Below are 19,723 nucleotides of genomic sequence, written 5' to 3'. Positions count from 1 at the left end.
GGTCAAAATTAAACGGAACCCTATTGGCCTCTATGTCAAACCACATAATACTTAAGATAATAAATTAAAATACATTATTATGACTCACAACTCATGATAAGTTATGACAGAGTAAACAAACCAGTTTTGGATTTTGAATGAGTTTATTGCTATGTAAAGAAAGTTGATATCTTTACCAAAATAAGTATGCTCTAGTAAAGTGACAAAAGATGTGATAATGGGTCAAACCCGACTGGTAAATGTGGAATTTTTCCAGTAACACACACCTGAGGTGGAATTGTGTAAAGCAATCGTAATCATTTGACAGTTCATAACGTACGATAAAGTCAGTTAAACAAAGCGTTTGACAGAATAATCGTACGTTATGAACTGTCAAATGATAACGATTGCTTTACACAATTCCACCTCAGATTACTTATTGTATCTTCTTATTTAATAATAACATTAACACCTACTACTTTAGCCTTGTATCCAGGCAAGAGTGATAGTTTTAATCGAATACCAATAATATATCAACGAAATACATAATTAGAACTAAGTATACTACCAGAACTGTGCTGTAATAAGTACTTATGTCTTAATTACTTTTAACTATTTATAGTTTCATTCTCTATGTATGTGTAAATGAAACCCAATAAACTAATTATGTAGATACCTATCTACTTGTATAGTTTCTTATCACAGAACAGTTTCACATTTACCAATACCAGCATAACATTTAGAAAATAAATTTTCGCAGCGGATGGTTCCGTACAATCTTACTACGCTACTTCAAGGAAGAAAATCAAATTTAAGGAATTGAAAAAGCTTTCACCTAACAATAAATAGCTACGGTCTTCATTTTATCAATTTGATAAATCACAGAATATTAAAAATTCGAAATAATATGCAGCATAAATATTTCTAAAACTCAAAGGTAGATCGAATTTCATCTTTGTAAAGTTGAAGTCTACCATCGTGAAATTGGATCGTAGTCATGAAAAAAGGTTTTAAAGCTTAAAGAACCCTAAAAGAAAAGTCATCGTAAGGTTAGATTAATTCTACTTTAGTACTAGTAGGACTGTTTACCAATTCATGAATATAAACATCACAAGTAACGTTATCCTCGTAGCAATTCCAATAGAAAATAGTTTAAGAAATTGGATACAAAGTGTTGACAATCCTCCCTAAGAAGCCCTTTATGGGTTAAGGCTTAAGCTCTATCTCGATCTGAATAAGCCTAGTTTGTTAGATATTTTTAGAAGAACAAACACAAACTTTAGTAATACTTAAAAAAAATAAAAGGAAAAAAGCATTTTAGTGCTAGGAACGAATTAAAAATAAAGATTAAAGGAAAGTTATAAAAAGGAATACTTAACACTGACTAGCTTTTACCATTAGCTTTGCCCGTGAAAAGCTGTCACAGAAAGTTATTATCGATCGAAATACTTTATTTATGTACTAGACGTCCCCGCGACTTCGTACGCCTGAAAATAAAATAGTTTGAATCATATTTCCCGCCACTATTGGCTAATAGCCTAAAGCCTTCCTCGATAAATGGGCTACCCAATACAAAAAAAAAATCAAATCGGACCAGTAAGTAGTTCCTGAGATTAGAATTATCAAACAAACTCTTCAGCTCTATATTTATTGAAGTAAGTATACGAAAAGCAAAAAAATCCTTTCCATATAACATAAAAACTTTCACCCCCTATAAAATGATTTTATAAACAAGTCTGCCTAGTTACCGACTTAACTAATATCCTTTTGCTAATTCGGAAAATTACTGTAAATAATACGACGGCATTTGTGTAAATAACTACCGTCGTATTTTATTTAATACTTGTGTAAATATTAAATTTATTTGAATAAGAAGTACATACCACCAGCTGCAGTTAATTTTTTTCCTAGTACCTATTGCATTGTTTATTATTTGTTCAACTGCTGTACTTTAATTCATTACTATTCAAATACTGTAAGTAAAGAAACGCCATCACGTTAATTGCATTTTAATCGCTTGATAAAACAAATGAATTAATTAGTAATAAGTGTAAATAACATGTTTTTGCAAATTTAATTTAAATTATAGTGAGAAATGAAAATTAAATCCAATTCGATGAACCGATGACCTAGTAAAGGTTGCGGAACGTCGCTGTGAAGTTCTGTGTGAGAACTCCTCACATACACAGAGTTTTTATTTAAAAAATAAGTAATAATATTTTTTTGCAAATGCTAAACTAAATACTATTGTGCATGTGTTAGGAGTGAGTTCACCATATTATCCAGTGGGACAAGGTACCTATATTAGTATTTTGAGTGAATAAAGTGTAACATGATAAAATATGTCAGTTTAGTAATGGTAGAAAGGTACACTTTTTAATATCCCTGTTAACCCCTTTAATAGGTACATAATATGCTTGTGTTAGAAGAGGTTTCACCAGACAATAAAATCTACTCTAATCTAATTAGGTATAGAAAAGTGTGTTGCTAAATTGCTTATTAAGGATTATTTTTACGAAATGAAATTGTACGGAACCTCCAAAATAAGGTTTACGGTCATACAGTTCGTTTATAAAAATTATTGCCTTGCAAGTTATTTTTAAAACAATTTACATTACAGCCCAATAATTTATTAGGTAATGATAAGAAAAAAGGCACATTATATATTCGACCTAATAGCGGTCTAATAAGAACTATACACAAGCAATTTTATTCTGTTGGAAATAAAGTTATTTTAATATTACGAGTGTTACATGAGCAATAAAATTAAATTACGGAGTGATACCTATTTGTGATTAGGTAAGATATTAATGATTATTTATTTAAAATGCGAAAAATAAAATTTATAAAACGTGGGAAATTCGGTTTTGCGGAAACAATTATTTTGATTAGGTAGGTAGGTATAGTTTCAATGAACTTTAAAAGCTACGTTTCCAAAAGCATGATATAGTAGGTAGTGATTAAATAGATTCAGAATCAAACACAGAACTAAAACTATACGTCATGACTTTAACTTAAAATTGGCGAAAAATACAGGCTGTTGCGACCGCACGCGTTCGCCGCGAAGAAAACTGCGTTCTTTTTTCGATACGACTACAAATATTTTATCGATGTTCTTTTGTTTTTTACTCGCTCTCGACTCGATTTTCCACGAACATGGTTTTTCACGTCACGAATTTGTAAATAATAAGGTATTACAAATATTAATTTATTCACGCTTCATCTCCTACATCGATTATTGCTTATATCTACGATACCCCAAAGCCTAAGACCTATCTAGCCACTACACTACACAAGCCTTAGATCTGAAAGAATAGTATTATAACTAATATTTACTGAACAGCGTGCTCCACTTCAAGTCCCATCATCACTCACGCAAGATTGAGGTCAAACGTAGACTCAGTTCCGTATAATAAAAAGAAGTAACTAGAGGTTAAACCGTAATAAGTGTTTTTATGTGGTTCGATAAATTTTCAGAAAGTACTTGTTGCAGTTTTCTGGATAGTACACATAGTTTATGTTCTACTTCATCACTTCTGTATTGCCAGTTTATATTATCAGTGTGGAAATCATAATTTTAATAACTTTTATTATTACACTACTTAGCTTTTCTCGCGGCTCCACCCGCGTGAAATTCAGTTTGTCATAGATCGTAATAAATTATAGCCTTTATGTTACTCTTGAGTTATAAAAACAATAATAAGTACTGTTAAGTTTCATCAAGTAACAAACATACACACTCACAAACTTTCGCCTTTATAAAATTAGTGTGATATAATATGCTAGATTAAATTATCACGCATGCCTAGGTGCTGTGAAAAAATTGTGTTTGTATATCAGGTTAATAAATCAATAATTCACTGTCTGAAAAAAAGTAAATACCTAGTAATTTCAAAGTCTTTTCATTTTAATTATGTACCTAGTTAAAACTACTTAATTCGAACATATTTAATGATGGAAAGCAGTCACGATATTTTTTTAGCAAAAACCAATAAAATCAGTTAAGTCTTTGATATCGTGCATTTTAAAAATAACTTTCATTATCATATAAATGATCTAGATCTGCATTTAAATTAGACTATTAATTACTAAGGCTAAGTTGCACCATCAAACTTTGACCGTTATTATAACGATAACCGTTGATTTTGTTTTTAAGGTAGACAGATTTTTGACGTTTATTACAGTTGAAGTAAGATGGTGCAACCCAGCGTAAGTCTGGTAGGATTACAGCACCTGTTTTAGATTTCAAACGGTAACATCTTTCTCTCCGATATACCTAATTAGATCTGACATACAACTTTCATCGCGTAGATTTTGATTTAATGTTTAGCAATGATTTTTTTCCATATTATTATTACGTGCAATTGGTAAGTAGGTGTTATGAATTATTTTCACTTAAATTGATTTATTTTAAGCTAGTTTTAAGTGATTTATGTAATCATTTTGTTTTGTTAATATTATTTACCGTATTAAGAAATTAGTAATAAGAATAAAATTTTGTTTAATTTTTTTTTGTGTTTTGTATCTGATAGTTTTAGTTTTTTTAATTCGTTATTACTATGCTGTTTTAATTATATTTTACCCTTAAAAAATGTGACGCATAACGTTACAAACTTAACCCATGTAAATTAGACACATGCCTCTTTTTTGCTTTATTTTAAGCTATCTCAATTCTTATGTGCAACGAGTTGTAACTATCTTCAACCAAAACGTGATCTCTTAACCCAGACCATACTACAAAGAAAGGGCGAATGTTTACCTAACGTGGGTACCTACTACCTAAGTAGTTTGACATTTGACGTGCTAACAGCCAGTGCAGATACCAATGAAATGGAGGAAAAGACAAAGATCCAAGTTCTCGTCATTTGTGGTCAGAAAATCATATTGAATCAGAAAGCTGTGCAAATAGCTATAAATCACTTTAAATGTATTCACTGTCGACAGATTTATAAAAAGATATTAGACATTTTACAATATTACCTAAGACCTATCAATCAGACTTATTCGTCTCGACTTTTTCTTTTATTATCCTAAAATTGAGGCCAATAAACTATATGCGATATTATTAACAAAATTTTTTTGGCACTAATGTGACATTAGATTCCTAAAAAGGAATTAAGTCAGTCGACCACAAAGCAATAAAAAACCCACTCATAACAGCTGGCGAAATGCGCTTAGAGTTTGACATCATCAGCTGACTGTTTCTTTGAGTTTACGACGTATTCTTAGACTTAGAGCACCCGCCCAAATAACACCTGCACGAGTAGCACCTGGCCTATTCCACTTAGAGCACCTATATATATTTTGGGCAGGCAAATAAATTTAAATCCACGAATAGCACCTGCCCAAAATAACAATAGGTGCTCTAAATGGAATAAGCCAAAGGGCTATTTGTGCGGGTGCTCTAAGTGGAATACGTTGAGTTTACTAGCTACAGCAACCTATCGATGAACTTTTAAAACAACACGGTCAAAGAGCATTCAACACTCAGCATTCGGTTTCACAACTGCCGCGGGCCGTAACCATGTCGAGGAAAAACGTGCGACGTGAAAAATAATAAGTCATTGTACCAAATGCTACTCACAAAGGAAACTCGATTGACATTGTCTGAGGCGAACAGGCTTAATTACATTTAATTACCCCAAACGAATTGCAGAACTATACTAGGCTTTGTTTTGAACTGTACATACATCTAAGTACAGCAGGTCAACTGGCCAGAACAATGTAACAATTGACAATCAATAGCTATGTTCACTATGGTTTGTAAAAATGTTAAACTTCTGATATCCGTGCGGGAGTATGAGGCCCGGTTTACACCAAGACGGAGCGGGGCGGAATTTTTTTTAAATTTCTTACAGATAAATAATAAATAAATAAATAAATAAATAAATCTTTGGACAATTTCACACAGCGCCAGCTAGCCCCAAAGTAAGCAACTTAATGCTTGTGTTATGGGTGCTAGCTTAACGGATATACTACTTATATACTTTTTTTTTTTTAAATACATACATATTATACATAGTCACACCCAGACCCGTCACAGAAATTAAAATTCATCATTTCAATTTCTGCCCGGCCGGGAATCGAACCCGGGACCTCTCGGCATAGTAGTCCGTTCTGAACCACTACACCAAACGGCCGGAAACGGCGAAGCTAGCAGACAGGTTATTTCCACCAAAGCGGAGCGGAGAAGAGCCGAAAGTGCAATATATGTACTATTTAGGGTAGATTCGACCAAACAAGAGTACCTAAATATTAATCTCAGAATAAAACGTCAGTTTTGTCATATTTTCCATACTGAAACTGTCAATGTGCCAGCTGCCAGTTATACTAGGAGTTATTATCTGATAAAAGTTTGGTCGAATCGGGCCTTAGTGCTTAAAGAAAACTCTAGGAAAAACATTTCCAAAAGTGAACTGTAAATATCTGAAGATAAAATTAATTAGGTAGGTCTACTGAAAAACATTTCCAAATAAATAGCTGAAGATAAAATTAACCAATTAGGTACTGAGGGAAATATGAAAATCGAGCTAACTTCGACTGGAAAATAGAGTAAACATTATTAATAAAGTTTGTAACATTGTTAAAAACAAACACTTCCAAGTATCTAGACAACCTAACTATCTATATTTAGCCATACGCCGAATACCGAATAATCGGTAAAATTTTTGACGGTCGTGTTTATTCTGAGTCTGTTCACTGAATCTACTTAAAAATGGATTTTTCCTGCACCACAGCACAAACCACAGTCTTTTATTTAAAATTACAATTAGACATTTAATTGACACTTTTATGGAGTCGTTTCTCAATTACTAACCAATTTGTGGATTCTAATGTGAAGTAAGTCAGACAAATGTTTCTTCTAATTATTTATCACTTAGTCTAAAGCACCAATTGTATTCATAAGCCAATTTGTTTAATCTCTAAGCAACAGTTTTCGTGAAACTCAAAAAATATCGTGATTTTCACATTAATTAAGTAGGTACTTACTTTCGCTAATAAGTGCAAACGTGCTGAAAATCGTGAAAGTAATTATTTACAATCACTTTATGTAATATTTTATCATTCAACATAATAATTGCAATACAATAATAAGGCTAATTTCAATTATGAAACTTAATTGAACTTAATTTTTCAATCAAATTATCGAAATCACTTTAAGAGAATGTTTCCAAAGTCATTAAAATTTATAAAAATTAAGGAAACATTTTTGTGTAGCATCCTCAAAGCGTATAATAGGTATATGGAAAACAAAAAATAGAAATGAGGAATAAAAATTATCCTTATAATCTACAACCTTAAATAAAAGTATTTTAATTCGATTTTTATACCTAACATACCTGTGTTAAGTGTGCCTGCTTATTATTATTATCTTATCTATTAACCAGATGGATGTAGGTGATGAGTATTGTTTTTTATAATGAGCTACTGTAATATTTGTTCCTGCAGAAAATATTGTCTAAGTAAACAATTTCATAAATTTAATGTCACTTACGAAAGCTTATTTTGTTAGATTAGATACTTATACAAGATACAATAATTATTTATTTCATCTAACACTCCAATATTATTATGTAAAGGAAAATTACTTTTTTAATAATAAGGAACTAATTTATATTAGGTAATTGCTATTAATTTAATAATACTTTACAGCTACTCAATTAAATTAATATCCTACAAATATTGATTGAAATTTATTTGGCTCGCTGTCTACCATTTCCGTTAAGTAAATATGATTATTATAGTATCATTTATAACAATTCGTACTAAATTCATATTAATTACTTCCGACCGTTCGAAAAGTGCATAATGCCTGGCACTTTACTATGTGTTAATTAGTCGATTGGTCAGTATTAATTGGTTAGTATTTACAATCATTTCTCCTAAACTTATATAATAGCGTACACTCTTCTACTATTGTTTAACATTAAAGGTGTCGCTTTTTGAATAAGAAATACTATAGGTAAAGTTGTATTTACAAACATACAACATTCGGTCTTAAATTTTAAAAAATATTTAATTTATTTTCTTCATACGAGAGCATTGCATCCATAAATTTCAATTTAGTCAAAATTTATTGAGTATACATAAAAACATACAACAGCTCTTCAAACACATTAAAGATAAAATCCATCGGAATATTCGTGCGGTTATATCATGTGGCTGTCGACAATACCACACAATACGCTATGTAATTTACTAATTACTGTAAACTGCAGCTTCGTATGTAAGACACGCATGAAAATCATTTTCCAGCCAGTCATTCGTGAGACCTGTAATTTGTATCGAGCTACTTCTAGAAGAAGGGTCTACCTACATCTCAAGGACTTGATTGCTATAAGAAATTCAAAAAAAATCCCAGGTTTCACATTATAAACTTAGATCTGTGCATATAAACAAAACTTCCTCTTATTACAAATACCAAAACATTCGAGAGAAGAAATCATAAACTAATTAACGAAAATTGTGAACTTACAAAATTACAATGTTTTTAAGCTTTTTATTTTTGGAAGCTCGTATAGCAAAATGTTTATAACAATAAATAAGCTAGTTAATCATGTATATTCACGTGCAAAGCCAAATTTCTCTTTTGAGATAAATGGTTTAATTATCACCTATTCGAATAACTAATCAACCCGTATACTTCTACTTTCCTACTAAAAACGGCCTAAATGTCAAAATATTTAATTAGTTATGTTCAAATAGATTTCCATGTATTTACACATTAATTTCTATGTATTTTTCATTTGTCAATCACAAAACAAACTTACCGTCAGATCAGGCGCCGGTCGATCACAATCACAAACACCAAATTAACCGCAACTGACGCTCGATCAAGTGCGCGCGCGCACCACTACACGGACTAAGCCTTGTGAAGGGAGCGGGCGCCACTTTATACTGAACGGCGGGGATGATCAGGTAGGGTTCCTAGGACATAAGATAATAATTAAAATAATAAATTCATCATTTTTCTGAACTAAGACGTCAAACTTGATAATTTCGAATAGGGAATACTTATTGAGAACTACGATATGTCTGTATACTTTTTGACTAAATCAGACAAGACTGCTATTACAAATTATAATAAGGCTGAGTTGCACCATCTTACTTTAACTTTGACAAACGTCAAAAGTCTGTCAAACTCCATACAAAAAGCACCGGTTAACGTTATAGTTACGGTCAAAATTAGGTGGTGCAACTCAGCCTAAGTATTTATCCCACCATACTTTGTCGTTGGATCAATTCAACAGATAATAGCAGTCCATCTAATTACCTAGTCATTAATACATTATCACATAACTGTACTGAAATCACATCAAAGCAATTAGTCCAACATCTAATCCCAAACTAAAGCTCGAGCTATCGTGATAGCAAATAAACAACCTTAAATATGCACATAATGTACTAGTAGGTAATCTTCAACTATCAATTCAACCGAATGGCTCAAGAAAGTAATAAATGCTCGTGCTCATCAGACTATCATTAGACGGCCCACTCATTCATCAAATAAATTGTAAGAAAGCCTACTTTGATAATCTCCTGTAATTGGCTATTTCTCATCGCCACGGTTCTCATCGTCACCTTCGTGGCGAATTTTATTTCTAACTTATTTCAACTTTTTGTAAACAAAAATTGTAGCGCTTGATGTGAAGATTATATTCTCAGTAAATCAGGCAAATAGTGAGTCTCGTTTGGAAGCTTTAACGTTTTGAATTTTTTGATGCCACGAAAGTGATTCTGTACTTCACAGCAATAATTTTTTCAAATTTTACTACTGTAAATGACTCTTAAGTGTTTATAAAACATATATTTTGTCTTATTTTCATAGATAAATAGTAATAACATAATATAAATAGGTACCTACTTAAATACAAGATAAAATTTTACCGATTACGCCACCTACTAAGTTACAAGATTCTACGCAATTGGTTTTAAGGGTGACACTGGTGGCATTCTGAAATGCTAAAGAAGCAAAAAACGGATTATCAGTACCTCAATAAAAAAGAACTCNCACACAAATTGAATGAAAATTGTGAATGCAGTAACCAAATGTTTCATTGCAACCGAAGGTGTGACACGATGAGAACGCGAAAAATGACCCCGTTTTTTATCGTTTCATGTGATTTTTTCGTATTATTTTTGCTTCTATTACGATAAAATTTATTTTGTATGTAGCTAAATAGATATTTTATCATCTGATTTCAAAGTTATTGTTCTAACTTATACCGTTTATGAACTATTATTGTGTGACCATCAAATTTGAGTGTAAATGAGAAGTACCCAATTAAACGTAAAGTATCAACTTTGTACTTTACAAAAACCGGAAAGACACATCACAAGAATTTACTGGAAGATAATGCCTTATGTCATTAAGTTCGCCTTTTATTATGTTAGATAAAGTTTTGAATAAATAAATCATTAAACACACAGGAATCTGTCATCATCGATAGATGCCTGTGTGATGCATTTTTGGCGAGTAATGAATAAATAATTTAATTTAAATGTAGCAAATAGGAGGACAACAACAAACAAAAATCTTCCATTATAGGCGCATTAAGTAGTTTATTTCTGACCTGCCTGTTGCTTGCAGCTCCCAAAGTGCTGCTTTGGTTTGCCTTTGTTGACATTAGGACAAATCCCAATTTAGAATTTGTCCTAATGTCAACAACGAATAGGCGTAGGCTTCATTGAGGTTTAGGCTATATTAAGTCCTATAATAACGGACCCTCAGGACTCTTAAATCGAAGCTAAAAATAGGTATTTGTGTCCTATTTTGTCCTTCAGAGACAGTTTGGACCAGTTCTTTGGTGTAGGTCAAGATGATCTCGAAACATAAGACAAACATAATGCTTTATTACCGTTTTGATTAAGGATTAACCTCGCCAGTTATGGCTTTATTGAACTGGACCAGACAAACGAAACGAAAACTTACGAAAAGTTTAATTTATCTATTCGCTATTTTCATCACCAATTTTATACATGCTACTATATTAAAAAACGGAGTGAAATGAAATGATTCAACAATCTGTAATTTTCAAAGTTCTGCATAGTGTTCAATTTTAAAAATAAAGATCTTAAAAAAGCTAATATTAGATTGGTTCATCCTTAATTAATTTATTCTAACGAGAGCAGCTGTCCATAACAAATGCTATTTGTTTAAATGTAGGTATTTGTTTTTCATAATTAATAAAATATTACTGAAAATAAATGGAATTAAAATGCATCGTGTCAATAATAAGTAACTAGTACAAAGTTTAATGACGTTTGTCATCTAGACTCCCCAGGGGACAAATTAAAACAAAGTTATAGTTTTAGGTACCTATTTCATGGTGGGTTTTTATATTCTGCATTCATTTTGACACTACATTAAAACGTGTTATTAAGTATAAATTAAAGATTCTTTTTCCGTAGATTACCTTTTACCTAACTTTTCTGTGGCGAATGGAAATTCCAAATAATCACTGGGGCACCATTCCTAAAGCATTAATTTTAATTGAATTCCAAGAAGAAACAACACAGCCGCTTTGGTCATGATGGAAACTATCTACGTGTTTCGCCATAAATTCACCTTAATGAAATGGGTTGAAACCTGTGATTTGATTGCATTATATTTTGAAACCAGGAAGGTCACCTGTCTTTGTATTTATAATTCGAATTGACCGAACCATAACTTTTATTTTGAATAATCGTTTTTCTCCACTAAGCCTAGTCGCAGACCATCGATTTTTCGTCGGCCGATAGTTTAATCGGGCAGTTGATCAGTAAGTGCGCACATTAAGTACACCGATTTGATTTGGCCGATTCTTCATACAAATTAAAATCGGGCCCAACTATCGGCCAACTAAAAATCGGTCTGCGCCTAGTCTTAGGCTGAGTTGCATTATCTAACTTCAACCACAACAATAACGATAACCGGTGTTTTTTGTATGGAGTTTGACAGATTTTTGACGTTTGTTACAGTAACGTACGATGGTGGAACCCAGCCTTATTGTAGTATAGCGTCATTGCAAGTCCCGAGAAATTCCAGCTTTTCCCGGAAGCTCTTCCCTGATTCGTATTTATGAGAGGTCACGCAGTAACATCCCAGTTTCACAGGACAATTGTGGCGAGTGGAAATCAGAATTGCCAACATTCATCCGTCCCTACTTACTGAATTATTACTGAAGCAAAAACTTAGACTATATGGCAGTGTATCAGTCAACGGACGCTACGAGCTACGAGCTACTGGATAAAACATCTCCATCAGTTGGCATCACTGAACACTGTTTAGGCTGAGTTGCACCAACTTACTTTAACCGTAACTATCATAATGACCGGTGTTTTTGTATGGAGATTGATAGATTTTTGGCGTTTGTTAAAGTTAAAATAAGAAAGTGCAACTCAGCTTTAGTTGTTGAAATAGAAATTATTTTTTAATTCAATAAAAAATTGGTTACGGTCTACCTGATAATACTCGATTCAATGCCCTTTAATTGTCCAATGACTGGAAGTTTACCCAAAACCCAATCTCAACCTTCCTTAAAGTCAAAGCATGCATTAATGTAAGAATTTTAACTAAACAACAATTCATCACCATAAATCTTAATTCCCGAGCTAATAACTTAATCCGAGCACACGCTTCGTTCCATTTTGTTCACTTACGCAATTTGCTATACTCAAGGCGAAATTCGTGGATATATGCTCAAGGGCAGCGATTGTTCGCCAGAACAAAAGTTTTTATGGTTATATCCATAGCCGATCATTAACTAAGGGCGTTTTGACCACTGTTAGCGTAAAAGCAATTACGCGAGTGCTATTAACATGAAATAAAATTTGTTTGATTGTTTGTGATTGTCAATGGTTGGTGAATCCAAGATTTTGATCTGATGCATGATATCAGTATCATATCACTGTGTATAGTAAATAAAGTTTCAGTAAGATAACATCAAGATTAGGATCAAAAGTCAATTTCAACTAAGTAACTAGTATTATGTAATTCAGGCCTGTTATTGGTTAATTTTAATCATCACCCACTAATATATATTTTCTTATATCTGTCTTATTCTGGACCTGATGAGTGTTTTTTGAATGAAGGTCCAGAATTTCCCGGCCACTCAGAAAGATTTGCAAAAATTTGTTAACCTATAGAACTATGATCTGAGCTATAGAATCATTTTTCATTTTCGCATTTAATTTCTAAGTGTTCCTGTAGTGACGTTTCAAATACGAGCCTAAATTAACTCACTGCAGAAAACTAGTTGTCGAAACCATGGTAACTTGAATTGAATTGCGCACGACTACATGTTATTATATTATAAACAGAGGTAGGAATTACTGTTTACGAGTAGATAATGCAATACCTGTCACTCAACAGTGCTGTTGGCACTACTTACTGGCCAACTACTCAGTAAGCGCAATAATATGGTAGAACTTTCTTTGGGCTATACATATTTGACAGGCAGTAAAAATGCGTATTTCATTGAAAAAAATCAGTACCTAGTTCCTTATTTGTAATTACAGTCTATGTATCTTGAAATAAAACTAAGGTCAGTTATAAATAAATGGTCCTCGTAAAGGTTTTAATCAGTAACACCAATCCTGTATAAGTGTAACTATAAAAATGAATGATTTGTTTACCTACAACTTTCATGAAAGGTCATTGAGTTAACCCTGATCATTCATAACACCATCATTAATAGGCGAAATAAACAATGGTGATCATGATTCACATTGGAAGCAGGAAGGTAATAGTGAAAATTAATGTTAAGAACTAGTTAACTTGTAATGAATCACTACAAGAGGAAGATACAGTAGAAGTAATAGCTATCACAAGGAAATATTGAAGATCTTACAATAAACCTAATTTTCAGGGCTGAGGTTTTAGGCTGGGTTGCACCATCATACTTTACCTTTGAGTTTTGACAAACGTCAGAAATCTGTCAAACTCCATACCTACAAAAAACACCGGTTATCGTTAAAGTTACTGTCAAAGTTAGGTGGTGCAACTCAGCCTTATTTAGTCTCACTACTTGGTATGCATCCAAAGATATTCCACAGTGACATTGGTAATAAACCAATTTGTGTATATGTATAAAAGTAGCACCACTTTACCTACAGTGTCACAGTGTGCCGTCGAATCGTGTAGGTACTAATGTAGTCAAAAAAGCTTAATTTTAAGGTAACATTTTCAGGAAGTGCAAAAATACCCAGAATTACTTACCTACTTGTATTATGAAAATTAATGGTATTCTTATCTTATCGTGACTACAACTTCTCTTTTTCCTTTAAATCCGTCCATAATTTAAAACAACAACATGGTCATAAGGCCCTCTTAAGGCCTCTTCCTGAGTAATGCAGACAACTCTTGCTAAAATAGCAAATGGCCCATGACATAGTTTATATGACTATTTCTTTTTGAGGGGCCTCTTAAATTGATGACATCAACATCTCAACGTCATTCAGTGCGTAGACCCACTTCTGCAATTAAAATAAAATTCGTTAATAAATGCTTTCCGTTACAGTATTGTGACATTCGGAAATGAACATTGTAGCACACATTGAGTGCACATGACCATTCTAAAGATAACACGTTGAAGTTGGGCAAATCCTTAACGACATCCTCTCAGCCTAAATACCGGTTGACTGTGCTATCCGGCTTGTGACAATCTAGAAGCCATCTATAATAGTGGTCCATGATATTTGAGTTGCCTATTGCCTATATTCCAGAATTGTAGATACTTCCAAAATAGTCTTTTAAATACTGGCTATTACTATTTTATCTCTTGGAACTATTAAAGATATAATCGTAATTAGAAGTTTTGAGCGATTAGAGTCGCTTCTGAAACTAAATTTTAAATAAACAACTTGAAAAAATCGAACTGTCTAAGGCGGGAATCGAACTCATGACTCTTTCGCTTGCCGGGCGACTGCTCTTCCAATTGACACTTAGAAAGGTCGTGGGTTCGATTCCCGCCTTAGGCAGTTCGATTTTTTCAAGGTTTTTATTTAAATTTTTTAATATTTTATGGCACTAAATAACTCGAGTTTTCTATTTGTAATATCTTCACATAATGACTATGTGTACACATAATATTTATCACGTGGATAAAGCATCTTGGTGACACTAAGGTATACATGGTAATATTTACATTTTAATGTAATAATTACATTTTAAATATGTGTTATACCTTTATTTATATTAGAATCAAAGGTGACTTTATGAAATAAGTACCTACTTAGGTACACATAGAAATGTATTGTCAATTAAGGGTAGTATGTCTCCTTAGCATTGTCTTCTCGATTGCTTTCTCTTAATTACAATTAATCAACTTTTATCTTGGAGGCTAAAAGGAGTTTTGACAGACAATTTTAATTAGTGTTTACGTTTTTCTCGCTTATCTAGAGTAAATCAAAATCAAAATCAAAATTATCTTTATTTGTTTAGACTAATTAAATTAGTTCTTGCAAATCGTCAAATGCTCTTAAGGAGCCTATACATGTCTCATTCTTTTTTTGCCCTACCAGCGCTTCGAGACAAACATTTGGCAAGTGCTGAGAAGAAGCGCCGCAACAAACTCAGTCACCACTGTCTGCCGGTTTAAAAATATAAAAAAATATAAAAAAGTAGGAAGTTACATACATTCAGAAGCAAGTTACTTACCACGCGCTCCCGTTGATAGAAGGTGGCCTTTAAGACGCCCATCTAGCACGAGACCGCGTGGCAGTTTTGAATACTTGACCAGTCCCCGATGGCAGCGCCTGTTCACAGACATGACGTGTGAACCAGCCATCGCTTCACTCGACCATATTGTAGGGAATGTAGCGACCCGCCTCACACGCCACTACCCCAAAGACATTTTAGTGAGCATGACAAGTCCAAGATACCCTTCTGACTAAGTGCCAGATATAAAACTATAGTAGACACAATAAATTAGTCATTAATCCCACTTATCTACTAACTTAGTTCGAAGAAATGAAATGAACTGTGCCATTCAGACTCGACGTAACTTTTTTATGAATATTTAAGTACAATAACTATGAGTATGAAGTGCAAAATCTGCTTCCAACCGTATGCAAAAGCAAAAACTTTTAACGTGATTGAATTCTAAACGGAAATGAAAAAAATTTTTTTTATTTGCTCCTAGATTTATTTACCAACATCTCTTTTCAATGTGCCAGATCAATTTCTTTTATTTGCTAATATTTTAATGATACGTTGATGGTTCAATTTAACGATATTAGGTATTTCTCATGTCACCTCCATTGTGATGCTATTAAATTGTTACTAAAACCCTAAAACTCTGTAGGTCTGTCCCAATTAGTAATTAAGTAGCTACCTACCTACTTAAAATCAATTAATCCGACTTGTTAGTATTTTCTTTTATTATTAAAAGGATTTACTTTTCTTTGGTGGAAAACTACTGCTACTTAATTAAAAGAAGGGTATTATTTGCCTAAGCAAATAAATGTCAACCCTAAGGTCGACAAAAGTCGTCGCTGGCGTCACTACATTGATCATCACTTATTATAAAATCTATTTAATTGTTTGCCTTTCAAATGTAGGTAAGTATTGTTGTTTAAATTTCCACTTTACGACTAATTAATGTCTCCCACTCACAATAAACTCTTACTCATATAATTTAATAAGTTTTTAATTTATTCAATCATTTGGTTTATTCCGTGGGGATGGGTAGGTATCTAACTAATTTGGATTTTTAAAATGTTGCTTTAAGTACTTTATGATTAATTAATTATATAAGGTAGGTATATATTATTTTTAAGTAAGTAGTGTAACTACGTAAGCAAGTTTTTTGAAAAGGTTCTTTAAGATAGTTAGGTATTTTTAATTTCTGAGTGTCTCTCTACACTCGATGATGGAAACAAAATACGTTTACTTACTCACAAATTAACCACAATGTGATATTGTGATCCCATCAAGAATTGAACCTGGGACCACTTTACTCTGCGAATTCACTGAGCTGCTGCGCCCCTAACTTGTCGTTCAATTTGCCTCAATGTTTCAGTATCAGGATCTTTGTTATTCGAAGCCGTAACAGGCTTTGGATTTACGCATCTCATCCTCTTTAGAAATTTTGCGCTCGGGTACACGTACAAATTGAATCCAGCGAAATATGATCCATACAAGTATACGAGTATGTTACTTAGTACTTGTATCTTTCCGATCATTCGTTTAGAATTTTCCTGCTAGAACAACGTTACTCCAGCAGGAATCGTTTTTTTCGTTTTGTACCAAAACGACAGCACGCACAAATCTCTAATTCGGCGCACATTTACACTACGTTTGGAACTAATTATACGTTCTACTCATATCACTCTAGGAGCTACCACGAGCTACTTTCCAGCTGGAGTAACGTACACCTTGTATCTACATGGTATTTCATGCAACAATTTCACCCTTTATACACACCTAACTTAGGATTTCCATTTGGAACGAAAATCAATCGATATGTCATAGTCAAAGGTCGATATGCAGTCTCTTCGCGGAATGACTGGTTTATCCTAGGTTTGACTAAGGCCTTCAGGCAAACCCCGAAGTGATTTCTAATTTCGGCCTTTGACTAAGTCAAACCTAGAAGTGCCTAATCTGTTCAGTCAAACGTCGAAACTAAAATAATCTGTATCGGGCTTTGCCTAGTCAATCCTAGAAACGACTGGCAGACTCGGTCAGAAGTAGACAGAAAATAGAAAACCGGCCAAGTGCGAGTCGGATTCGCTCACGAAGGGTTCCGTGCGACTCTGTTCTTGTATGGGAGTTTTAATATTGAGCAGAAAACTGCAAAAAGTCACGTTTGCTGTATAGGAGGGGCTCAAATATTGAAGTATTTTATTGATTTATTTATTTTTAAAGTTAATAAAAAACTAAATCTTTTGAAAATGATTCATGAGTTACGAGCCTGGTGACAGACAACATTTAGCGAAGTCATAGTAATAGGGTCCCGTTTTAACTCTTTATCCTTTAAGCCTTAAATGACCTTCTGTTACCTTAAAGTTTAAGGTAATAGAACCCTAAAAATTAGTAATTTCAAGATCGGTCTAGAAACACTGACAAACAACCGCAGTAAATAATTTTAGTTACTCATACCTTCACCTAAAGAACCGACCGTAACGCCTTTGCAATAAATTCGAGATCAGAATGAAGTATAGTTTAGTTTAAAGTCTTATTGAGGTTTGACTAGTCAAACCCCGATTTCATTAAATTGAGTTTCGACGTTTGCCTGACCAAATTAGTTACTCCTAGGTTTGACTAACATTATTTAGTCAAAGGCCGAAATGTTTGGGCTTTGACTAAGACTTCTAGTCAGACCTGAGGATTGACTAGTCAAACCTAGGAGTGCCAGAACTTCGAGGTTTGACTATAACAGATACATGAGCTAATGGATAGAAAAATAAACCACCATTTTACATAAAATGTTTATTAATGCCATGGGTTTGCAGTAACAAAGTAAATTAAATAACATTGACTTTACAAAGACTAAAATGCTCCTTAGCAACGACTAAAACGCCATTTGAATTAAAATGGCAAATTTTCCTAATGTTGCACTTTACATTTGCATTAAAAATTAACTTTCTTTAACAACATTAGAAAAACTTAATTAAGATTCATTAAAGTCGAATACTGTGGACCAAAATTACAAAAACTCGCTTTCATTGGAAAAATCAGTTGAATTATACAAAAAATACAGACTGAAAGATGTTTAGGTATGTGCGTTAACATAGTATTGTTGAAATAATTATGATAGTGATTAAATAAAACATATGCTTTCTTATTCCTAATGAAATTGATAAAAGAGATAAGTTTAAGATTCTTTTCCTTAGGCGTAGGTAAAAGAGTTACAAAATCAGCTGCATTCTTTGGCATTATGGCTGATGCCATTTAAATATTACGAAATGCTTTTACATTCTTTGTAAACTCAATAATAATTAAAATCATTTTAAATAACAAAATATTAATTAATAAATTCGTAAAAAATGCGACTGACCGATCAATTAACACTTTTTAGCTATAAAGGTGACTATTTCAAGTATGCATTAATAACTGAACGTACTTTAGTACTTTGATGCGGTAGTTAGTAGGCACTATGTCTTGCCAAATAGGTACTCAGTTGTCTCAAAACTGATAAGGCAAAAAGGTTACTCAAGGACATGTAAAATATAGACACGCACACACTTGAAAAATTCAACCTGATCTTGAAACATTTTAGAAATATAAGTACAACCTATTTACTTTTAAAATACATACAATTTAACGAAGAGTATACAAAAAGAAAAAGTACAAATCGTCACCGTCGTGGCAGAATTAAATAACTGACACTTTTGGCAAAAATCACTTTTTCCACTTTTTGTATAGTAGAAAGTGTTACCTATATTTTGGTCTTACTCTTGTGGCAATATCTATGATATTTCCAAAGATATCTTCAGTTTAGTGAAACTATTGACCATAAATTACAACTCTGTTTGTTGTAAAATTTACCTGGCAAAACTGAATAAGTGACTTTATTCAATTCTGCCACAACTCACTGCAAAACATTGCTTCAAAATACTTGTACTAAGAAAGTCAATAAGTGACTTTATTTAATTCTGCCACAACTCAATCCGAAACATTGCTAGTTGTCTCTAGCGAACACTTTCGAGCCTTGGTTCCGCTCTATCGCCTCTTTAATACTATTTGTATTAAAGTTGCGAACATCATGTCGCAAGGACTTCCATATCTGTCTATTGAGCTGCCGATGTGCCTTAGCGTCAA

At 32.9% G+C, this 19,723-nt stretch overlaps 1 protein-coding gene across 3 annotated transcripts in view; it reads right to left on the bottom strand.

Moving 5' to 3' along the window:
* Positions 1-8,850, bottom strand: part of LOC114358750 (peroxidase) — an 84,918-nt gene extending 76,068 nt beyond the window's left edge. For all 3 annotated transcript variants that reach the window (XM_028312790.1, XM_028312792.1, XM_028312791.1), the window contains exon 1: positions 8,751-8,850. The gene's annotated coding sequence lies outside the window, so the exon portion shown is untranslated. The remainder of the gene's footprint in view (positions 1-8,750) is intronic.
* Positions 8,851-19,723: the final 10,873 nt, after the last annotated feature.

Source organism: Ostrinia furnacalis, unplaced genomic scaffold, assembly GCF_004193835.3.
Source record: "Ostrinia furnacalis isolate ACB-3 unplaced genomic scaffold, ASM419383v2 OfSCF4105, whole genome shotgun sequence".
NCBI classification, from domain to species: Eukaryota; Metazoa; Arthropoda; class Insecta; order Lepidoptera; family Crambidae; genus Ostrinia; species Ostrinia furnacalis.
Note: the sequence above shows the minus strand (reverse complement) of the source record. Positions and strands in the feature narration are given on the sequence as shown.